We start from the raw sequence: 24,223 nt of genomic DNA, 5'->3' as shown, positions 1-24,223 counted from the left end.
GTTTTCCTAGTACATTCTGCACACACACCTCCCCTTCCATTTGAGATATTATTGACATATAATTGTGTATTAGTTTAAGGTATACAACATAATTTCTGGGTTCTAAAACTGAAAGTATTGCATCTGAGAAAACTCCTCAGTCTCTGGCAAACTGGGACAGTTGGTTATCCTCCTAAGTTCTGATATCTGGTGGCATTGATCCTCCTTTGTTTTTCTTCTTCAAAATTGCCTCAGCTATTCTTCATCCTTTGCATTTCTTTAAAATTTTTAGAATCAGCTTGCCAATTTCCAGGAAAAAAAAGAAAGAAGGAAGGAAAGAATGAAAAAAAGAAAGAAATCAAGCCTTCTGGGATTTTTCATTGGGACTGCCTTAGCCTATAGATAAATTTGAGGAAATTGGCTGCACTTCTTTCATTTATTCCTACATATTTAGTGTCTTTTCATGCTATTGCAAATAGTACCATTTTTAAATTTTTATTTTATTTTTGTTGTTAGTGTGTTCCAGTATAGAAATAAAATGAAATTTTGTAGGTTGACCCTCATCCAGTGACTTGACTGAATTCACTTATTAATTATAATGATTTATAGATTCTTTTGGATATTATATGTATACAATCACTTGCTGTAAAAAATGATCCATTTTTTTCTTCCTTTACAAACTGTAGGTTTATTATTACTTTCTTGTCTTATTGCACTGGCTGAAAACTCTAGTGCAATGTTGAATAAAAGTGGGGATGGAGTCACACAATTATCTTTTAATTTGATCCTATGGAAGATATTGGGTTTTTTTTTTTAAGATTTTATTTATTTATTTGACAGAGAGAGAGACACAGCGAGAGAGGGAACACAAGCAGGGGGAGTGAGAGAGGGAGAAGCAGGCTTACCGAGAGGTAGGGAGCCCGATGCGGGGCTGGATCCCAGGACCGTGGGATCATGACCTGAGCCGAAGGCAGATGCCCAACGACTGAGCCACCCAGGTGCCCCAGATATTGTTTGTTTTTAAAAATATTTTATTTGTTTATTTGAGAGAGAGAGAGAAAGAGAGAGCATGAGCTGGGGGATAGGGAGGGGCAAAGGAAGAAGGAAAGAATCTCAAGCAGACTCCCTGCAGAGCGTGGAACCAATGTGGGGCTTGATCTCGTAACCCTAAGATCATGACCTGAGCCAAAACCAAGAGTCAGATGTGCAACTGACTGAGCCACGCAGGGACCCCAGAAGGCATTGTTCTTTAACTTTAAAAAATAGTGTTTTGAGGGGTGCCTGGGTGGCGCAGTGGGTTTAGTGTCCAACTCTTGGTTTCTGCTCAGGTCATGATCTTGGGGTCGGGAGATCAAGGCTCCATGATCCACGTGGAGTCTGCTTGAGATTCTCTTTCCTTCTCCCTCTGCCCCTCACACTTGTGCCCCCTCTTCTCTCAAATAAATAAATCTTTAAAAAATGTATATTGTTCCAAGGGTAAGAATTTTATGTACAGTGGCCAATGAATAGTTTTATGGCAGGTGGGTCTAACTGTACCCCTCCTTTTGTACAAATAAGCCCAATAAGATGACTTATTCTCGCATTCACCCATTTGCTGCTGAAGTTGGGATTAAAGCCCATGTTTCCTGACGAGCTTCCTGTGAGTGCATCTGTTGGTTTTTGTCTGCCTGTAATCCCTACCCCTTTCTTACTTCCTCTTTATTTCTTCATTCCAACCATGTAATTCCAGAAAGACTCCCAGTCACGTTACTCTATGCCTTTAGCTCCAGGGTCTTACACTAGGCCCATCAATTTATTTCTCCCCAAAATTCAAATGGAAGGCTCCTGAAGTCTTGCGGAAACGCCCTGAGAACAGGCACAGGGTCTCTTGCTGTTGCAGACCTGGAGGTTTTCTGATTCCTGTCCTTTCAAAGGTTATAATCTCTAGCTCTCCCATCAACTCTGGAACTGTTCAAGAATCCTCTTTCCAATGAACTACCTTTTACCCTTAGCCAGAGTCAGTTTCTGCTGTGTATTAATCAGAGAATAGATATACCCCCTATTCTCTTTACTCTGCCACCAACATGGAGCAAAATGGGAACATACTTTTAGGGATTTAACTGTATTCTAATTATATTTTATTTATTATATTTTTAATTTCTTCCTAATTGACTGAAAACAGTCATTGCATATTAAAACCATAACTTTGAATTTCTCTTATTGCATATGCATAATTTAAATCCATATATTCCAGGTTTATTTATCCCCAGGAAAGTTAGCAAGTTAGATTTTTTTTTTTTAAGATTTTATTTATTTATTTATTTGAGAGAGAGAATGAGAGAGAGAGAGCAGGAGAGGGGGGAGGGTCAGAGGGAGAAGCAGATTCCCTGCCGAGCAGGGAGCCCGATGCGGGACTCGATCCCGGGACTCCAGGATCATGACCTGAGCCGAAGGCAGTCGCTTAACCAACTGAGCCACCCAGGCGCCCGCAAGTTAGATATTTTATTTTTGAATTTTTGTCCTTTCAACTCCTCTATTATAAGGATAAGAAAACATTTCTGTAAAGGGCCAGATAGCAAATATTTTGGGCTTTGTGAGCCATATGGTCTCTCTCACAACTACTCAACTGCTGTTGCAGCCATGAACAGTACATAAATGAATGAGTATGTCTGTGCTCCAATAAATGGACACTGACATTTGAATTTCATGTGTCATAAAATATTCTTCTTTTGATTAAAAAAATTCAAAATGTCAAAAACAATTCTTAGTTTACAAGCCATACAAAAATAGTGGTAGCTAGATCTGTTGCATGAGCTATAGTTGGTCAACTTCTAAACTTTCTCCCAATTGTGATACATTATTGGACAGGAGAAATAATGACTTATGAAATTGAGATTATAAAGCAATATGCATTATTTATGGGATATAGAGCAACTTGTTTGTCTCCTAAATTGATAAGCACATATTCAAGGATATAACTAGCAAGGAGATATATATCTATAAAGGATATAAGTAGATAAGATCTTCCTATTCCTGGGAATTCCTATGTAACATAGGAGAAAGCAGAAAGATCATACTATATACTAAAGTTTTCTGTAATTATTTCTTGACTATCTAATTTTATAATGTACTAATTAAACATTCATTGTTAATACAAAATCAAAGGAAATAAGGGGCTTTGAGATATAGATCACCTCATCACTTACAGTAATAATGATGCCTTATATTTATACAGCATTTGATAGTTCACAAAAATTATAGTTCCACATATTATCTTTTCCGATCCTCAAAACAACCCTGGAGGTAGAGAGGCAAGATATTATTATCCTAATTTCAAGAAGACCAACCTGCCCAAGATTACACAAGGACAAGGGAGTGGGAGGAATTTTCTAGTCATACCTCTGAGTCATAGTCAGACTCATTTCCATCAAATATAATGATACAATCATGTAATTCAAGAGCTGGGTAATGAGTAAATCCTGCTTCACCAGCTGATGAACACACAGTGATTCAACATAGGGATGCCTTTGGTTTGTCAATGCAAGCCTCACATGTCTAGATCAGTGGGAAATCCAGACCTCCTCTCCTCTCCTCCTTGCTCCACCTCTTTCTCTTGTATATCTAGGAATCACAGCAATCAAAATCATGGCTGATTGTTCTGGAAGGTGTTACCCTAGCTGCTGTAGCAGCTGGGAGTCTAGTGTCATTGCTGACTCCAGAGCTTTCCAAAGCTATGCCCTTGGAAAGCAATGCCCTTGTCAACTTCCACCGCTGCCCACAGGATTTGAACATAGTGTCCTTGTAACTACTGAAGCACCAGTCTGAGATAATTACACTCCAACTCAGATCCAAGCTCCAGTGTCGCCAAGACCTTTGGCTACCATTACTTTGATTGCCTATGAATACACAGGCCATCAGAAGGAAGGGTCTTGGAGTGTGCTTCCTGTCCTGACTGTGGCTATTACTGGAACACTTCCCTTCAGGGGTTCCACAAAAAAGAGAGATGCTCCTTTCCTCAGGATCATACTTTTAGACAATGCATCCACACCAACTGGCTCAGGGATCCTAATATTACAGGTCTTCCGATTCATTTACTCAGTAACTTCCCCAGGGCACAAGTCGGCTATAGAAATAAGCTGCCCTAAAGCCTTTATGTATGTTTGTATGTTAAGTACGTATGGATGGACTGATTGATTTAAATTTAATTTCCACTTATGGAAAATTTAAAATACACACAAAAAATGGAGAATATGGTATTAAACCCCATTTATCCCTCATGTACCCATCACTCAGCTTTAACCCTTATCAATTCTTGCTTAATCTTGTTTTCATCTCTCTTGCCACTTCCCCCCTTCCCTCTGGAATATTTTGAAGGAAATCCTGTAGATTATAGAATTCTGTCCTTATTCAGTATATGACTCTAGTAGACTATTTTCAAAAACACAACCACAGTATCATTATGACAAGGACAAAATTACAACCCTTAATTAATAATTCCTAAATATCATCTAATAACCAGTCTACAGTCAAATTTCCCAATTGTCTCAAAAATGTCTGTTTATAACTTGTTTGTCAAATCAGGATCCACCTACTGTATTTGGTTGTTAGGTTTCTTAAATCTTTCTTAATTTATTAAGGTAATTGTTTGGTTGAAGAAATCCCATCATTTGTCCTGTAGAACTTTCCACATTCTGGGTTTAGTTGATTGCATCTTCTCTGGTGTTGTTTTGACACTTTCCTATATTGCTCATTCTCCCTTCTCCTCATCAATTGTTACATTTAGAGGCTTGATTGGATTTAAACTCAAAATATTTAGGGGAGTAACAAAAATACTTCATAGGTGATTCAATATATTTTGAATGCACCACATCAGATGCATATGATTTATGGTCGTTCGACTCTTAGTGATGTTAAATATTGATCAGTGGCTCCAGGTGTTTTCACTCTACCCATCAATCTTTCATTTAATGTTTTAGCAGCCATTGGTGATTGGTATTTAAGTCTATTTTATTAGGAGATTACAAAATTATCTTTTGTCATTTCTTTTATATTTATCAGCTGGAAATATATATATTTTTTAAGATTTATTTATTTTGAGAGAGAAAGCGTGTGTCCACATGCATGGAGGTGGGGAGAGGAGAGAGAGAAACTCAAGCAGACTCCGTGCTGAGCACAGAGCCCGACAGGGGGCTTGATCTCAGGACCCTGAGATCACCACCTGAATCAAAATCAAGAGTTGGGCACTTAACTGACTGAGCCACCCAGGTGCCCCTCAGTTGGAAATATTTTATACAAAGAGGCTTTTTCTTAACAACTCTGGTCACCCTAAAATACAATTTGTACAGGAGAAGCAGACTGATTCTTCTCCTTTATTTACCAACTGCCATTACCATATAACTTAGCAACTTACTATGGCAACTTCCAGGTGACTTGTATATTTTCTTTTCCTAATGTCATCATAAACTTGTGGATTTTAACATCATTGATGTGATAAATGATTTAAAATATATTCTGTAGGGGCGCCTGGATGGCTCAGTCGGTTAAGCGGTTGCCTTCAGCTCAGGTCATGGTCACGGGGTCCTGGGATCAAGTCCCTCATTGGGCTCCCCGCTGAGCAGGGAGCCTGCTTCTTCCTCTGCCCCTCCCTCCACTCCTGTGCTCTCTCTCTCAAATAAATAAATAAATAAATAAATAAATAAATAAATAAATAAATAAATAAATAAAATCTTTAAAAATAAATAAATAAATAAATAAAATCTATCCTGTAGGCAATGGTGAACCAGGCAACCTTCAAATATAAAGCATACCTGACCATGGATCTAAAAATCAAACAGTAAATTTATTGTTTTAGGAGGAATCCTTCCTTATGGAACTAAAAATTAAGATCAAAATCTCCAAACATTCCTAAACTTTTAGTCCCAACACTTAACAATGAATATTTCCAGGATCTTATACTTGTTCTCTGATTTTCTTCTTTACTTTCACTCAGTTTATTCGACGTCATATCATGAATGTCTGAGTTATCTGAGGCTAGAGATTCAGTTTCTGGCACGCCTAATGATTTCCATCTTTATTTCATTCAAATTACATTTATAAGACCTACATTTCCTATAACTAGTATTTGCAATTTCATTTTTATAAAATAAGAGCAAGTTAACACCCAAATAATTGGCCAGTACTCTGGTAATTGAGCATGAGTGTGTGGACAATGGGGACGAAGCTCAAATGGAAGCATTGACAAATAGTGAGTGCCTGTGTGTGAGTTGAACGTGCTTGTCCGCTGACATACCAAAGCCGGAATTTGATGTGCAAAAGGAGGGTTAGGTGTTTTAGCAGAGTATGCACGAAACTCTATTATCGACTGTGACAGGCTGGATTGTTTGTCAGCTTGCTTGTTATATCGCCACCAGACAATTAGTTCTGAGAGGGCAGAAGCCACACCTGTATTGTTCGTTTACTCCTAGCATCCAGTACATGATTTTTTAAAATGGAAGAAAAAAATGAGGTATGCAAGGCAAGAGAAAAATCTACAATGGTTTTGAACAGCGAGAGTAATAATTAGATCTATTTTTTAGTTGTACCTTTTGCATATTTTGACTCTGGGGTATGGTATGATACATATATTTTATTTATTTTTTAATTTATTTAAAAATTACTTTGGGTAATTACTTTGAATGGAGTACATTTTATCTAGAAATATCCTGAACAGTAAACAAATCAAATGAAATCACTGGTAGTTCCATTCCTTATGGTTAACATTTGGGTGTCTATGTCTGTATAATATTAAACAATACAGGAATCATCTTGAACATATTGTTTAGTAGTCTACTACATTAAATACATGGCTAATACTATCCTATGTTACCTTTTCCTACGATAGAAATTTTAATGGCTATATTCCATGATCATGTCTATTTTTTTTTTAAGATTTTTAAAATTTATTTATTTGAGACAGAGAGAATGAGAGAGAGAGAGCACATGAAAGGGGGGAGGGTCAGAGGCAGAGGCAGGCTCCCTGCCGAGCAGGGAGCCCGATGCGGGACTCCATCCAGGGACTCCAGGATCACGACCTGAGCTGAAGGCAGTCGCTTAACCAACTGAGCCACCCAGGCGCCCGATCATGTCTATTTTTAAAGTAACCAGACCCAAATCCAATTTCCAAACATGAGATTCTGATGAACAGGACCACAGAGCAGTGATTCTGATCAGAATTGTGCTTGTTAATAACAGCAGGTGATTCCATGGCACATACAGCTCCAGGATGTGAGATTAACTTCAACAACTATTCATTTAGTTCGGTTTGATTTTCTGCCAGTCTTATGACCAACTTGAAGCAGGTCCTAGAACAGAGAATGCTATGTTTGGTGTCCAGGGAAGTAGCAAACTAGAGAAGCCATCCCAAATTCCAGAGTAATAGAGAGAGCCAACATTCTCTTTATACCCATGTTACCCATTTTCTGCAGCAAAATTTGAACTAAAAGGATAAAAATGCCATGCAGGTCAGGTTAAACATCTTGTGGGGAAAGTAACCTATTAGTGTAGAAAGGAATGGAAATGGTGATACCAAAAAGAAATCGGAAAACTAATCTGTCTATATATTTTGCTTTCAAGCAAAATTTCTACACTGTGTAAATAGGCTTCAAGATAAACTTAAGCCGATTCATTGTCACTTGCTTCTGCAGTGGTTTCTCAGGTATCTTAGCTAGCACCCACCCTGCCCCCAGGGTACTGAGGGCTAGTAAATATTTTTCAGGCACACTGACAATAGGAAAGAATTGTAGGACAAGAAACTACCTGCAGTACTTAGGTGGGAGTATCCTGGAAAGTGATGTGCTGAAAAACTGACCCTTCCAGCTGGTTAACTTTTATATTCATGCATTTATTTACTTTTTGTGACATTCACTCATCAATGACAAGTGAATATATGACAGCCTAATGATACAGGGGAAATAGTGCAGTATTGTGTATAGAATTGGGAGAGATGTAAAATGAGTGCTGTGGTATTTCTTCTTTCTTTACTTTTTTTTTTTTTTTTTAATTTCTACGTCCAAGGTGGGGTTTGAACTCAGGCCACTGAGATCAAGTCACATGCTCTTCCTATTGAGCCAACCAGGCACCCCCATGGTATTACTTCTTTTAAAAGCTTAAGGAAGGGGTTGTCTGGGTGGCTCAGTTAGTTAGGTGTCTGCCTTTGGCTCAGGTCATGATCCCCATGTCAGGCTTCATGTCCAGTGAGGAGTCTGCTTCTGCCCCTCCCCCTGCTCCTTCTCTCACACACTCTCTCTCAAATAAATAAATAAAATTAAAAAAAAAAAGAGCTTAAGGAAGAATGCTTTAGGCCTTTGTTATTTGATATAGTATGTATTATTTTCTGACCACCAGTATCCATTTCTTTATTTTGGTGACAGCACCCCATTTTTTCTTCTAGGGAACCACTCCTTTCCTATAGTCCATGTTCTTTGGACCAAACAGCAGTGAAACATGTGACTCACATTTGGCCAATCACAGCATAGAATTTTCCTAACTACAGTAATTTGTTAAGGGACAGGCAGATAATCTGTGTTGGTTTAATTAGTGAATCCAGGGACTTCTGGGAAGGATCTCTTTCTTGCTGGACTTGGACCAGGATGGATGCAGACTTGAAATTTTGGGGAACCGTCTTGCTACCACATGAAACCTGAATATAAAGGCAATATGGAGGAGAGCTGAGACTTTTTATTGTTGCTTTTTGTTTTTCAGAAGGCTCTCTCTGATCTGATCTGAAATGGGCATGAGTGGCAGTAGGTTGAAAGTTCTCATTCTATCCTTATTTTCACAGGACGGCTAGAAGTGTCTAAATTATTTATAAGAAAATTGATACTTTATGACAACAAAAGAAATGAAAAAACTGTATTGGAATAGTTTATTATATAAGCATCATAAAATGTTCTAGGGATATGGCATTGTAGAGTGTATAAAATAAAATAGGTCTTTTCTCAAGAAATGTATAATCTACTTGGAAAGACATGAACAACATTAAAAATGAAACCCTTTAGAACACAAATGAATTGCAAACAGTATGCATATAAATATTCTGCTTGGCAATATAAAATGATACCTGGAAACAAAACCAACCTACAACAAAAGTATGGGTAAAAGGGTTTAGGCTAAACTCTGAGTACTTCCATTTAATTCTCAAGGCAGTGGTCCTCATATCCCTAATCTTTAGGTAGATTCGCACATTTGTATTTCCTGTCTGGACGTTTCCTCTGAATTACTGACTTGTATATTTAATTGCCTATTTAATATCTTTACTTAGATGTCCAAAAAAAGTCTTTTCCTCCAAACTTGCTTGACCTAGACTGTTTTCCAAATTTCAGTAGATGGCAAGCCCTTCCTTCCAGTTGTTCAGGTCTAAAACCTTACGGGTTGTCTTTTACTTTTCTCTCTCCCCTTTTTAAAGGTTTTACTTATTTATTTGAGACAGAAAAAGAGAGAGAGGGTGCATGAGCTGGGGGAGGGGCAGAGGGAAAGGGAGAAGCAGACTGCCCGTTGAGCTCGGAGTAGATGTGGGGCTAGATCCCAGGATCCTGAGATCATGACCTGAGCTGAAGTGGACACTTGACTGAGCCCCAGGCGCCCCTACTTTTCTCTTTTTCTTGCATCTTGAATCAATTCCATCAGCAAATCTTAGTGTCTCTATCTTCAAAATGTATTCAGAATCTAACCACTTCTTACCTCCACTGCTGCCTGAATTATTGCAATAGCCTAACTGGTCTTCTTGATCTCATCATTGCCCCCCTAAAGTCTATTCACAATACAGCAGCTAAAACAGTCTCATTTTATTAGGTAAATTTTCAAACATACGGCAAAGGTGAAAAAATTTTACATTGCTCCATCTGTATACCCACTACCTAGATTCTATTAGAGGAGCATTCCTGCTTAAGATGACAGATCGTGTAGCTCCTCTGTCCAAAACCCTCAGATAGCTTACCTCATTCAGAAAGGAAAAGGCAGTTTCTTATGATAGTCTTCAAGACCTACTATGATCTGGTCCCTAATTCCATTCTTCCCTGTTGTCTATTACTCTTCAGCCACACTGGTCTGCTGTTGCTACTCAAACATGGCAAGTACATTTTTGCTTTAGCGTCTTTGCATTTTCTGTCCCTTTGCTTGGGATGCTCTTCTCCTAGGTATTTGAATGACTTGACTCTTTCTTTGGATCACTTCATCAGAGGTCTTCTCTGAGTCTTCCGAGTAAGTATTAGGTGTCATTCAACCACGTTGAATCAAATGAACCTAATATTGTTCTGAGTTAAAAAAAATGTAAAAAATATCAGGAATTTCATACGGTTCAAGCTAATAAAATAGCACCACCACCTTACCCTTTTATTCTCACCTGGGTTCCAATATTCTTTATAGAGCTTCTCACGATTTTATGTACTATCATTGTATATTGTCCAGAAGATCCTCAAAGACTGGGGATCTTTCTGTTTTGTTCAGTGCTGTGTACTCAGCATGCAGACTGGAACTTGGCCTATAGTGGGCACTCAGGACTTATTTAATGAATTCTTCAAGTTGAAGCCAGAGTGATCTTTTGGAAACACAAATCTGATGTCACTTCCACTAAAAACTCTTAAATTGGTTTGTATCACTTTTGAAACAAAGATGGGAATCTTTACCAGACCTATAAGACCCTGCCTGATGGATCCTTGCTTAATTCTCTGGACTAATCTCAAATTATCTCCCTTTCTTTTCAGGCCCTGGGACTCAGCTGGTTCCATTATGAAGTCTTTATGTATTCCCTTTATGATACTTCTGTTATCAAGTTCACTCTGAGTCAGTTTTTTTTTTAAGATTTTATTTATTTATTTTAGAGAGAGAGCGTATGCAATCAGGGGGTGGGGTGGGGTTGTGCAGAGGGAGAGAATCTCAAGCTGACTTCAAGCTGAGCACAGAGCCTGATGCTGGACTTGATACTACGATCCTGAGATCATGACCTGAGCTGAAGTCAAAAGTCAGACGCTCAACTGAGCCACCCAGGTGCCCCTCCCTGAGGCAGTTTTAAGTCTTGGCTCAAAGCATCTCTTGCGAGAAGCCATTTTGGACACCCCAGATTAGGTTGAGTTCCATTTCGATGCCCTCAAGCACCACCTCCCTACCCTTAGTAATATCTATTTGGATTATAAAGTTGCTTTTGTGTGATAATTTGTCTCCCTTATCAGACGGTAAGTTTCATAAGAAAACACAGCTTTCTTTTTACTTCCTCCTGGATCCCTATCATCTGTGAAGTATCTGGCACATAGTAAGAGCTTAATACTCCTTTAAAAAAATCAATCCTGTTGTGTCCCTGTTACTAGTGTCTAACTGGGTACCTGGTACACAATAGATGAATACCTTTGCTAAACGAGCCATAGTATGAAAGATGTTTGACTACTCATTTACAATAAATATAATGCAGAAGAGCCATCATTTGATTATCTGTGATTAGGCATTTATACATAATTGATACCTACACCAAATCCCAAATTCTCTCATCAACTTTTCCTCACCACTAAGACTGAATAAAGTAAGTTACACTTCTTTTCTTTGTTTACTCTCTAGTGGAGTAAAGAGTGAGCTGTCTGGCTAGGAAAATCCACATAGAGCCAGAATTAGCCTTAAGTGAGATTTGGCTTCTGAGCCAATAGACCGTGGCATTCTCACTTGGATAGTTAGATGTTTAGAAACTTTTTAATTTTAATTTTATTTTTTAAAGATTTTATTTGAGAGAGAGAAAGAGACAGAACACAAGCAGGTGGGGGGGGGGCAGAGGGAGAGTGAGAAGCAGAATCCCCACTGAGCAGGGAGCCCAACACAGGACTCAATCCTGGGATTTCAGGATCATGACCTGAGCCAAAGGCAGACGCTTAACTAACTGAGCCACCCAGGTGCCCCGAAACTTTTTTAAAGATTTTACTTATTTATTTAGAGAGAATGAGCAGGGTAAGAGGCAGAGGGAGAAGCAGATTCTCCACTGAGTGGAGAGCCTAACACGGGGCTCGGGTCTCCATCCCATGACCCCAGGACCATGACCTGAGCCGAAGGCAGATGCTTAACTGACTGAGCCACCCAAGTGCCCCTAGAAACATTTTTTCCCCAAATAAAAAGCTTTGCATTATTTTTATTTTTTTGAAGATTTTATTTATTTATTTATTTATTTTAAAGATTTTATTTATTTATTTGACAGAGAGAGAGATAGCGAGAGCAGGAACACAAGCAGGGGGAGTGGGAGAGCGAGAAGCAGGCTTCTCGCTGAGCAGGGAGCCCGATGTGGGACTCGATCCCAGGACTCTGGGATCATGACCCGAGCCGAAGGCAGACGCTCAACGACTGAGCCACCCAGGCGCCCCTATTTATTTTTTTATTTAGAGAGAGCTGGCGGGGGGTGGGGGGAGGGCAGAGGGAGAGAGAGAATTCTAAGCAGACTCTGTGCTGAGCTTAATGTGAGGCTCAATCCCATGATCCTGCAATCATGACCAGAGCTGAAATTGAGTCAGACACCCAAATGAGCCACCAAGGTGCCCCTATTTTTCTTTTAATTTTAACAGCAAGCTCTTTGAAAACATTTCAGTGGTCAGAGGATAAATTAAAACACACACATACACAGGTTGTATATACATTTACAGGTTTATTAGGGCAGAATGACATGGAACAGTATAAGCAGAAAAAAAAGCAGAAATCTTACAAATGACTTCTTTTTAAGTGTGCTGAAAAGAAGTTTTTAGTAAACTTGTAATTCCAGGAGCACTGTGGCAAGCTTACTGACTTTGTCATTTATTAATTTAGGAAAGGGAGAAGAGCCAAATCAAGTACAATAAAGATGAATTTACAAAATGGTATAAAAATGGTAATTTTTGGATATAATGAAACATAAAAAGAAACTAAAAACCTAAAGAAGATAGCAAGATGTTAATTTTCTAGTTTTAATAATGTATTATGGGTATATAAGATGCTACCGGGGAAACCTGGGTAAAGGGTACACAGAACCTTTCTGTATTATCTTTGCAACTTCTTGTGAGTCTATAATTATTTCCAAATAAGTGAAATAAGTAAATTAATAAAAAAAGGAGACAGGAGGAAAAATAGTAAAGGGAGATAATAAGGTATTTTTAGAAAGAGAATTTAAATATACATAGTTGAGGACTTGCTTTGCCAAATTTCCATAGGTTTGTAAGGAGTTAACCAAAATTTTAAAAAATGTTTCCAAGACAGACAGACAGGCACAAACTTTACTAATAAAAATATTAGGCTCTGAAAACTGTCATCCTATTTTTAATGTTTGAACTAATGATATTTTCCAGAGACATGTAGAGAGTGAAACATAGTACTGTTTGCAAAAAACAACTTAATTTTGCAAAAACCACAAAAATGAGTGTTTGCTCTTGAGAAAGGAAAACTTGTATTTCTTGACATCATCAAAGAAAAACGTGGAAGATCTGATATGAAAGGAACAAAAATGTACAAATCCTACCACTTCATTCCTCAAAACTGTATAAACATTTGCAAGATTTTCCTTCATCCATTAAATGTCCCTAGAGCAGCCAGCCTACACAGACCTGGGGGCATTCACATGTCACAATATTCCATAAAAATCTGGGAACACATATTTTTGGCAGAAAGAAATCACTTGATGTGCAAGGAAAGACTGCTTGTGAAAGAATTCAGAGGGACACATTTAGGCAGGACCCCCTTGCAATGATAAAACGTTAGTGTCATAATTTACCACATTCCTGGGAGCATTCAAAAGACACACGGCATTATGAACTTTTATGAGTAGCTTTTTCAGTGCCAAATAGATGGCAAATATCCTACAGAGGGAGAATTGAAAACCCAGAGAAGCTCCCAAATTGCCTCATCTCACTGTACTTTAAGCTTATTAAAGCAACATAGAAATCTGCTTGGCTGGACATTTCACTTATATTTCCTTCTTAAATATTAGAGTTTAGCAACTCGGTGCAAAGTAAAAGGGGAATTAGGGCTAGAAAGACCTGAGTTCAAATTCTGACTCTTCCAGCTACTAGTTTTGTTACCTTAGGCTAGTCACAGTCTCTGAATCTCAATGTCTTTGCTCCTAAAATGGGTATAATAATCCCCATATCTCAAGGTTGGTCCTAGTACTGAAAGGGATAATATATTTAATTGCCTAGCACAATGCTGTGCAAACAGTAGGTAGCAGTAAGTGTGAGGTCCTTCCCAGTTTTCCCAGAAGACACAACAAAATATTTCTTTCCCTGTTAGTGTGGTATGCATCAAAACAAATGGCTACAGGGTAAATAAAAAGGGCAAGAGAATCTAATCCTACTATTATCCAAACAATTGTTCTATTAATTATGCAGTTATATAAACTAATATTTAATAAATATTATTGGATTTATTGGTATTATTCAGGTAATGCATTAATACCTGAATAGGTCCTCTCTTTTGCAAGTCAGCTTTTTATTTTGACTTTAACTGATTTAGCAAGATAGGCCATTAATTCTTTTATTCAGATGATAACAGAGTAGAACCTTTTGGGAAGATTAAAGCGCCTCTATTTTTTTTTTTTTTTTAAGATTTTATTTATTTACTTGAGAGAGACAGAATGACAGAGAGAGCACAAACGGGATGGAGGGGGAGAGGGAGAGGGAGAGGGAGAAGGAGACTCCCCGTTGAGCAGGGAGCCTGACCGGGGGTTGATCCCCAGGAGCTGGGATCATGACCTGACCCAAAGGCAAACACTTAACCGACTGGGCCACCCAGGTGCCCCAAACTCCTCTTGATCCCAGGTAAAAATAATAGTTTTAATGTTTACTCATGGGTCTGAGAAAAAGTGACATGGAAAAAGAAATGGTAAAAGGTTAAAGAATTTATCTTTCAAGGCTGATGGTGTAATTCTCCCCCGGAAGCGCCTATTGACGTTGGTCTCTCTGTCTGGAGACCAACGTTCCCTATCTCATGCCTTGAACCTCCGCTAAGAGAGCCATATTCCCAGGCTCCATCAACTCGAAAGGGTGAGCAAGCCTTGTGAAATTGCAAGGGTGGACAGCACGCAGACAGCCCTTAGAAGGCGTTAGAGACAGGTTCTTCACATGGAATCCGTGGGCTTACTCAAGCAGGTTCTGGAACCTGTAGTCCCTGTCTATAAAATTGTGGCTAAGTGTATTTCGTGCCTTTTCCCCAGGAAGCTGCTCAACTATCACCTCCCTCTAGAGGTTGGTTCTCTAGCCATCCTATCCTGAAAAAGGGGTCTCGCCCACACAATCTCTCACATCATTCTTATGTATTTCCTGCACAGCCTCACCACAATCTGTCGTTACCTTGTCTGTCTGCTTAAATCCCTCTACCCCACTAGAAGGTAAGCTTCCCAAAGAGCTGGGCCCTGGCCTTTCTCCAGCGCCTTGAACCTGCTGAGTCTCGAGAGACACTTCTGGAATGAACGACACGTCCGTGTCTAGCAGATATTTAACGGCCTCTACGTCCCTCCATCCACCCCACCCCCCAACTCCGCCGCATTTTTCTCCGGAAATCATTTTAAAATCACGCGTTTTCATTTTGGAAACAAGGCTTTTCGCGTTGCCATTACACCCACTCGCTCTCGCACACTCGTTCTCTACAGCCGGAACCGCCGCCCCGGCCCACTTACCCAAGCCCACTAGGCCGGACAGTTTAGGGGCGACCAGGGCAGGTGCAGCCGCGAGCGGGCGCCCACCTCAATTCACCTTCCGGGCTCCCGGTCCTCCGCCCACCGGGGTCGCACCCCGCCACCCTCCCTCCAGCGCGGCGCCGGTAGCTAGCAGTGGCCGCGCACCGCGGCGGAAGCACCGCTCCCGGAGCGGCGCACCGCTACCCGCGGAAGAGCCAGCCGTCCTCCGCCAGGCCGGGATCCTGCCCGTCCCGCAGCGCGCGCCGCCGCGGCCGCAACTGCTTCCGGGTGAGCGGGTCACCGACCCTGTGGCCCCGCCCCTCCTCCGCCTCCTTCGCCAGCCGCTCGGGCTGCGGCTCCTCCCGGGGGCCGGTTCCCGCTGTCTCTGTCTTAGCCGCCGCGCCGCGGGGCCACCGGCGTGACTGACTGACCGGCCTCGGGCGCCGGGAGCCGCCGCGTCCAGCCCAGACTCCCCGGCCTGGAGCCTGGGACCCAGTTCGCCGTCCGCGCCCCTCGCCCTCCGCTCCTCGCTTTTCGCCCGGCCGGCTCCCGGCGGCCGACCCGTGCCCCGGCCCTTCCCGGGTGGCGCCACAGCCACAGCCACAGCCCGCGCCCAGGGACAGGTAAGGGCCGTCCCTCCCGCCGTCCCGGGGCCCCCTTCCCGGCCTCTACAGCCCGTGCGACCCGCGCCGCCGCTGAGCCCTGCTGGGGGACGGGCTTCCCTGCGGGCTCTCGGGTCGGGGTCGCCCCCCGCCTACCGCGTTCGCCGGCAGCACGCCTGATTTCTAACGCGCACCCTCCGTCTGTGCGAGGGGAAGGGGTTACTCCCATTGTGGCAGAAAATACATTGGGCCGCTGTCCCTGTGCCTCGGTGCTCGAGGCTCCTTCTCCTCTCCCGCGGCGCGGCACTCCCTCGCTTCTGTCTCCGGACCGGCACCCCAGCGAACGGTGTCAGGCCGGTGGAGGGCGTAGCATTTTTATGGGATTTTTTTTCTTCCTTGACCCGAACTGAAGCGCGGGCATAACAGGCGCTTGCTAGGAGTGTCGGGGTTAATGCTTGACTAATATGGGGTGTTATTCACATCCAGATTGTTAAGTTATACAGCTCCAGTCAGGCCTGCTTCTCTTGCCTGTGGATATCCAGTAGGAAGCAGGCGGACATAAGGGAACGCACCTCTTTTCCTTTCTTAGACGGAAAAAGTTCAAGTGTTTGCTCTACTTTTACACCGTGGGAGATGCAAATATTAGGCTGCTGAGACACGGCTAGGGAAATATAGGGAAATATTGTATCCTAAACTTTAACTGTTTATAGCTCGTTTTCTTTGAGTTTCCATTTAATGACTCAGCATTTCTGCGGTAAACAGCAAAACTGTAGAGTAGGTTAATTGACTAAGAGATAATGTGTAAGAATAACTGAGTAGCCACTAATTTTTTATGTTATCACAATGGGAAGAGAACGTGGATGCAATGAATGGAACCAGAGAGATGGTGAACAGTAGGTGGGCGAGTTCATAATATAAAATAACATTTTTTGCAAGATAACATTTTATATGGGGATGAATCTATATATACAGGTGCAATTGTTGGAGAATGCAGTGTTGCAGATAAGAGTTAGTTGGCAGAGACTTGAGGTTTGCTGTGGTTTGGAAGTTTTGCAGTATTAACCCTTTTTAACCAACATCATGCTCTCTTTAACAAATATAGAGATGATGATCTAGTATTATATTCATGTTAGAGTAAGAATTTCAGAAAGTGTGATTCATTTAGAAAGTTAGGTCACTCTGAATCATTGATACGGATCTTAAAATTGGAATAGAGGAAAGCTAGAAGTTTGTTACTGCCTGTTTAGATGCCTTCAGTCATTTTATATGAAGTGTTGTATTATGCTTTGTTAGGTTTGTTGCTTTGTTACTTATTGTCATGAAGTGTGGTAAGAAAATAAAAATTGAACTTTTGCAGAGTGTTTGGCTTTAAATAGTTAGTTCCTAGTGAATTGTTGTAATTTTACCCTCCCCCACTCTCCCTATTTTTTTTTTTTGCCAAATGTGGGAAGATAAATGAAGGGGTCTAGAAACAAAATAAATGTCAGTGAAAAGGTATAAAAAAGTTTACCGAAAGAATCTACAGTATACAAAATAGTCTTTTCAGTGAAAGGCCTCACCTATTTTGTGAATCCTTAAAAATGTGGAATGAGACTATACTGAGTTCTTACGTAAGTTCTGCTATAGAAGAAAGTGTGTATTGAAGTTGTGATTAATTATTGGAATGAATTCATTGTAAACTAGAAATAACTTTTTATTGCTGAAATGTAATTTGATCATTTTTGGCTTTAAAAATATTGTTAAGCAAAATAACCTTGAATCACAGAGAACTTGATACTCTTAGCCTTGTTTTCTTTTACTTCTTTTTGGAATTCAGCTTATTTTACCTTGATTTTCATTTGTAGGGAACTTTAGTTAGTTATCAGCTATAAAGTAATGGTAAGTTGGTCTTGCTTACCAGGTTCCTTTAATTATTTGACTAAATTTTGGCATCTTATTTTCTTGGATATTCATTCTTATATACAGAGTGTTCCCTAATGTTGCTTTTGATTTTTGTCCAGCTAATGGTGACTTAATTAAGAGTTTCAGTTCCCAGTAAACAGAGATTCCCTTTTGGAAAATCCCTTGTGGAAAGCACCATAACTAACAGTCTTGATAGGTAGATATGCAAGAGAAGCCTTCTTACGTCATGATCTAAGCATCTCCATAATGAAGGAAAAAAGTGATAGGAGGGTATATTTGGCAAGTAGATTCTTTTTTTCTAAAAGCAAACCAAAAACATATTTTTGCTAGAAATGAGAGCTGTGTCTTGCTAAGCTTTTTGTGAATTGTTTTACTGTGCTCCTAGTGTGAAAAGGAACAGAATTGATGATGTATAGAAAAAAAAAATTCTGGCAGCATGCTGGGAATGTTGATGAGGATCATTTAAGAGAGATACAATTCTTTCTTTACCATAAGAGCACTATCCATTGCACCTACAAAATAGAGGCCATTTCATAGCCTTTTCCTTTTACGTAGGTAGTTTCTTTCTGGAGACTTTGAATGGTGAGATGGACCTTTAACCAGGAAAATGTACTACCTTATCCAGTTTGCAATAGACTTAATAGACTTTATGACTGTTATTCAAAACTCAACTTTTAAAACTTCAGAGGGAAGGGATTGAGCAGAATTTGCCCTGTGAGTAGAATAATTTTACCTTTTTCTCCATTTCTCCTTTTAAGATACTAGATAGACACCTTTGGAAATAATTTTTTTGTGTTGCACATTGCACTTTACTTTTAAAACTTTTTGCCCTACAAGAAATTAGGCCAGACTTAAAAGGAATCAAACATGGGGCTAAAAACAGGGTTTAGTATAAGTTATACTTTTTCGTTTATTCTATTATTTCTTTATTCTGATGGGGGATGGAAAAGGATTCTGTTTCTTGGGGGAACTCTGAGATTTGCTAAATGTGTATGCTTTTGTTTTGGTTTAGTGGTAGGGAGAGCAGTAGATAAGAGTAAAAATGGTTGGGAAGACAAAAGACATGGCATACATACATGGAAAGAGAATGCCCACTTCATGGGTACAGTAGATGTTTGTAGGATTTTTAAAAATTGATAAAACATTTGAAAAGAAGATGTTATGTGGTGCAAAGGAAGCTTCCTTTGCACAACAAACTCCTAGCCTTTTCTCACTCCCCCACCCCCTAATCCAAGCAACTACTGTGAATGGTTTCCTGTATATTCTTCTCCAAATTTTCTATTACATATTATCACCTATGTTTAGGAGAACTTTCTTCTACCTTTCATTCTTACCCTTGATATATATCTTAGAGACTTTTCTGTATTAGCACATGTGTCCATCTGATTTTTAAAAAAAGACTGGATGTCTTGCCTAGTGTAGATGAACCACAGTTTATTCATTTTCCATGATTAGTTTTACCATTCCCTATTAACAGACATTTAGGTTGTTTTTAGCTTTCTACAAATGTTGCTATAGTGAACAACTAGTATATAAATCTTTGCACTAGTCCATAAGTATGTATATGGAATATATTTCTGAAAGAGTGATTGCAAAGTTAGACCTTAAATTGTGAAGATTTATAAATTTGTTTCAATCTTATATTGGATTTTATTTTATAATAGAAGTTAACTTCTTTCTCAGCCTTGTAGGAGAAAGGAGCTTACTTTGTATTCTATCCTCTCCATTTTAAAAAATATTACAGTGTATTTTATAAGGCAATCTTAATTTAATCATTTAGAGTGACTGGTGGTTAATTTTGTTTGTACTGGTAAGGGTGAAAATACTGTGGCTTGAAGATTGGTGTTATAGACAAACCACTTCACTTATATATTGGGTAATAGTTAAATGAATACCTTTTGTAGTTGGTTGATTGTTTTAGGATTTTATGACCAGTATCAATTAAAAATATTGTGTATAGTTTAACGTCTTGCCCTGATGAAGTCTGCTACTATATTATTAGTCACAGAAAATAAATAGTCCACCTTCTGTCTTCCTTTACCTTCCACATCCTAGTCTATTCATAATAAAATAAACCTCTGTAGAGTTTGAGATTCCAAAATCCTTTTGCAAACCAGAGTGCTATGGATGGATTAATATCCCAAGGCAGGGGGTAGGTACAGTGTTAGTTTTTATTCTGCAAGTGTTTGTGAGCAAATTAAAAGTTTAAAAGTTTAATTTCTGTGTTATACAGCTCACTCATGACCAGGAGGAGGGGCGTTCAGGAACTTTTGCCCTTTGAAAATGAGAGACTCTAGGGGAGAAAAAAAAAAAGTACTGAGGGGCTAATGTATGATGATGAAGTTGGAACTTGTGAGTGGCAGTGTCTCTGGCTGGTGCCCAGGGTCTATTTTGAGGCCTTGTCAGAGCTCGTCCGACAGAACCTACCACATAACTGTAATCTGTCCTGGCCCGGCTGCCAGTCAGGAAGGCCTGTGGTTTAGGAAAAGCGGCAACCACAGAGGAGTGAGCTTATAAAGGACATTTGCCTCCAGAAGATTAAGGCTAAGTTTTGGGGTGAAAATCTGCTTAGCATGCATATCCTAGGATCATTTTTTTTTCTTTTTGTCTTTCTTTTTTAAGAAAAGAGCATGATTAAGGAAAACTAATGAGAAAAGTATTTCAGAAGAATGTGCAGAAGGAGGAGCACAGGATTGTACCAGTATTGATGTTATGGTCTGGGTCTAAGAGTGATCAGTCAAATGTTTTACAACGGGAAAACCATTACTGATACTGGCATAGGGAGGCCAGGGCCCTAGTTGAACTAGTTCACTTCAGAGACTTGCACACATATCTTTGGATCAAAAGGACACTGGGAATGATGGGCTGTTTTATAGGATTATTTTGAGTTCGTACAAAGAAATTAGCTTCTTCCCAAATTCTCGCGCTCTTCTTCCCATGGAACTGCTACAATCTCATGTACATTATCATGAAGTTATCTCTTTAAAAATAACTCGAGGCTGTTACCAGATGCTATCTCCCAGCACAGCTGCCTCTGTGTATCATGTGCTTTCTCATGAAAACCTTGGTGTTTTCTATACTCAGTGAATGAGGCCCTTGAGTTTAAAGTTCTTTAACTGATTTCACTACTTAGGCTAGAAAACTGTTTAAAGGGCTTAGTACTCTACCCATTTATCCAAGGTTCCTGTCACCATATTAAACTGCAGCCTTGTATTACAGTCAAGGTTGTTGGAAGAATTCCTCATGCAGTGCAAACTTAATTTACAGATGCAAAGCTGCAGATGGTTTCCTTTTTTTGCTTTAGATTAGGTTGTAACTCCAAGAAATTTAGTTTTTCCTTGCCCTCAGAAATTTGGATTATTTGCATTTGATAATAACGATGTAGTTAGTACTGTATTGAGTGTGAGGAGAAAAAGTAAACTGGAGTATTTTCCCTTTTTATTTTTTTCTATTCCTATTATCTGATTTATTCCTATTATCCCTTGCCTGTCTCAAGTCTCAGCCTTTCTCTACCAAAAAAAAAAAAAAAAAAAAAAAAAAAGGAGGTGAAGATAGTGCAGAACAGAGAGAGTGGAAAAGCTTTGGAGTACAAATGTGTATCAGGTTGTTTTTATTATTCAGTTTTTATTATTTAGTTTTATTATTCAGAAGGGAACTATTAAAACCCTTCTTTAAAAAATCGTAGTTCATCTTTTCATTGTTTTCACTTTGAACCTTGTATGTTTTAGTTGTTTTTTCATTATGAACACCAAAATCTTAACTAGTTTTGATATAACATAACTTTACTGTTTTAGGAAACTCTTTTTAAAGTTACTTGTTCTGATCACTTTGTTATTCTTTCTATATCCCCCACTTTCCTAAGTTGAAACATTTTAACAGCCAGGAGCACTTTTTTGGCTGTTTCTAAGTAAAATAGAGTATACTGTATGCAGAGGACTAGGATGTTAAAATATTTATTTCTCTGTTAAATGGTTTAAGTAATTTATAACAATAAAGAGTACAGTTAGTAAGCATACATGTTGCTATTAAAAAGAAAAAAAAAAGGATTTCAGTAAAGTGACCCAAGGATTATAGGATTAAAGATAGAAAAAAAAAATTCAGTTTTAGATTGGCTGTCTTTTCCCCTGTCATGGATATTGCCATATCTCAGTGGATAGTCAAAGAAATGAGAGAGTCATTGTCTGCCTGTCTTACTTACCCAACTCACCCTTTGTTACCCATCCAAGTGGGGTTTTTAAAAAATTGTGTTAAAATATATGTAATATAAAATTTACCATTTTAATCATCTTTAAGTGTACAATTCAGTGGTGTTAAATACATTCACACTGTTGCACAACCTTCACCATCATCCATCTCCAGAACTTTCTCATCATCCCAAACTGAAACTCTGCACCCATTAAAAAATAACTCCTTCATCCCCACAGCACCTGGCAACCACTATTCTACTTTCTGTCTCTATGAATTTGATTACTCCAAGTACTTGATATAAGTAGAATCATATATTTCTGTTTTGTGTCTGGCTTATTTCACTTAGCACAATGTCCTCAAGGTTCATCCAAGTTGTAGCATGCATGAGAATTTTTTTTTTAAAGATTTTTATTTATTTATGAGAGAGAGAGAGAGAACACGAGTGGGGAGGAGGGGCAGAGGGAGAGGAAGAAGCAGACTCCCTGCCGAGCAGGGAGCCCAATGCAGGACCGATCCCAGGGTGCCAGGATCACGACCAGAGCTGAAAGTAGATGCCTAACCTACTGAGCCACCCAGGCGCCCGCATGCATGAGAATTTAACTCCTTTTTAAGGCTAATATTCCATTGTATGTATATTCCACGTTCTGTTTATCCCTTTGTCCGTTGATGGACACTTAATTAGCTTTTACCAAATTGTGAATAATGCTGCTACCTATGAACACAAGTGTGTAAATATCTATTTGAGTCCCTGGTTTCATTTCTTTGGGGCATATACCCATAAGTAGAGTTGTTTGATCATATAGTAATTCTTTTTTTTTTTTTTTGATCATATAGTAATTCTGTGTTTACTTTTTTGAGGAATTGCCATGCCCGTTTTCCACAGTGGCTGATCATTTTACAGTCCTACCAGCAGTGTACAGGGGTTCCAGTTTCTCTGCATCTTTGACACACTTATTATTATTTTTTAAAATAATAGCCATTCTAATGGATGTGAGGTGGTGTCTCATCGGGGTTTTAATGTGTATTTCCCTAATAACTAGTGATGTGGAGCATCTTTTCATGTGCTCTTAGGCCATTTATCTGTCTTTGGAGAAATGTCTGTTCAATTCCTTTGCCCGTATTTGAATTGGGTTGTTTGTTTTTTGTTGTTGAATTTTAGGGGTTCTCTATATATTCTGGAGATTAATCCCTTATTAGATGTACTATTTGCAAATATTTTCTCCCATCCTGTGGGTCACTTTTTTCTCTTGATATTGTCCTTTGATGCACAAAGTTTTTATTTTGATGAAGTCCAATTTATCTACTTTTTGTTGTTGTTGCCTGGGCTTTTGGCATTATATTCAAGAAATCATCACCAAATCCAGTGTTGTGAAGCTTTTTGTGTATGTTTTCTTCTAAAAGTTTTGTAGTTTTAGCTTACACTTATTTCTTTGATCTACTGTGAGTTATTTTTGTTTGTGGTATATGCTAGTAAGGCACTGTTTTGATTACTGTAGCCTTCTAGTTAAGTTTTGAAATCAGGAAGTGTGATACCTCCAACTTGTTCTTTTCAAGATTGTTTTGGCTGTTCATGATCCCTTGAGATTGCATATGAATTTTAATTTTAGGATGGGTTTTTCTATTTCTACAAAAAATATCATTAGGATTTGATAGAGAGTGCCTTGAATCTGTAGATGGCTTTGGGGATTATTGACATTTTAACAATGTTAAGTCTTCCAATCCTTGAACAGGGGTGGCTCTCCATTTATTTATGTCTCCTTTAATTTTTTTCAGCAATGTTTTGTAGTTTTCAGTGTACAAGCCTCCTTGGTTAAATTTTTTCCTAAGTATTTTATTCTTTTTGATGTTATTGTACATGGAATTGTTTTCTTAATTTCCTTTTTGGATTGTGCATAGCTTGTGTATAGAAATGCAGCTGTTTTGTATATGT

At 39.2% G+C, this 24,223-nt stretch overlaps 1 protein-coding gene across 5 annotated transcripts in view; it reads left to right on the top strand.

Moving 5' to 3' along the window:
- Positions 1-15,922: 15,922 nt before the first annotated feature.
- LRRFIP2 (LRR binding FLII interacting protein 2) overlaps positions 15,923-24,223 on the top strand; it is a 109,137-nt gene continuing 100,836 nt past the window's right edge. For 3 of the 5 annotated variants that reach the window (XM_034991918.1, XM_034991925.1, XM_034991909.1), the window contains exon 1: positions 15,923-16,224. The gene's annotated coding sequence lies outside the window, so the exon portion shown is untranslated. The remainder of the gene's footprint in view (positions 16,225-24,223) is intronic. The other 2 variants (XM_034991932.1, XM_034991938.1) reach the window with 2 other exon arrangements.

This window comes from Mirounga leonina, unplaced genomic scaffold (assembly GCF_011800145.1).
Source record: "Mirounga leonina isolate KUSES-001 unplaced genomic scaffold, KU_Mleo_1.0 Mir_115, whole genome shotgun sequence".
Taxonomy (NCBI): Eukaryota; Metazoa; Chordata; class Mammalia; order Carnivora; family Phocidae; genus Mirounga; species Mirounga leonina.
Note: the sequence above shows the minus strand (reverse complement) of the source record. Positions and strands in the feature narration are given on the sequence as shown.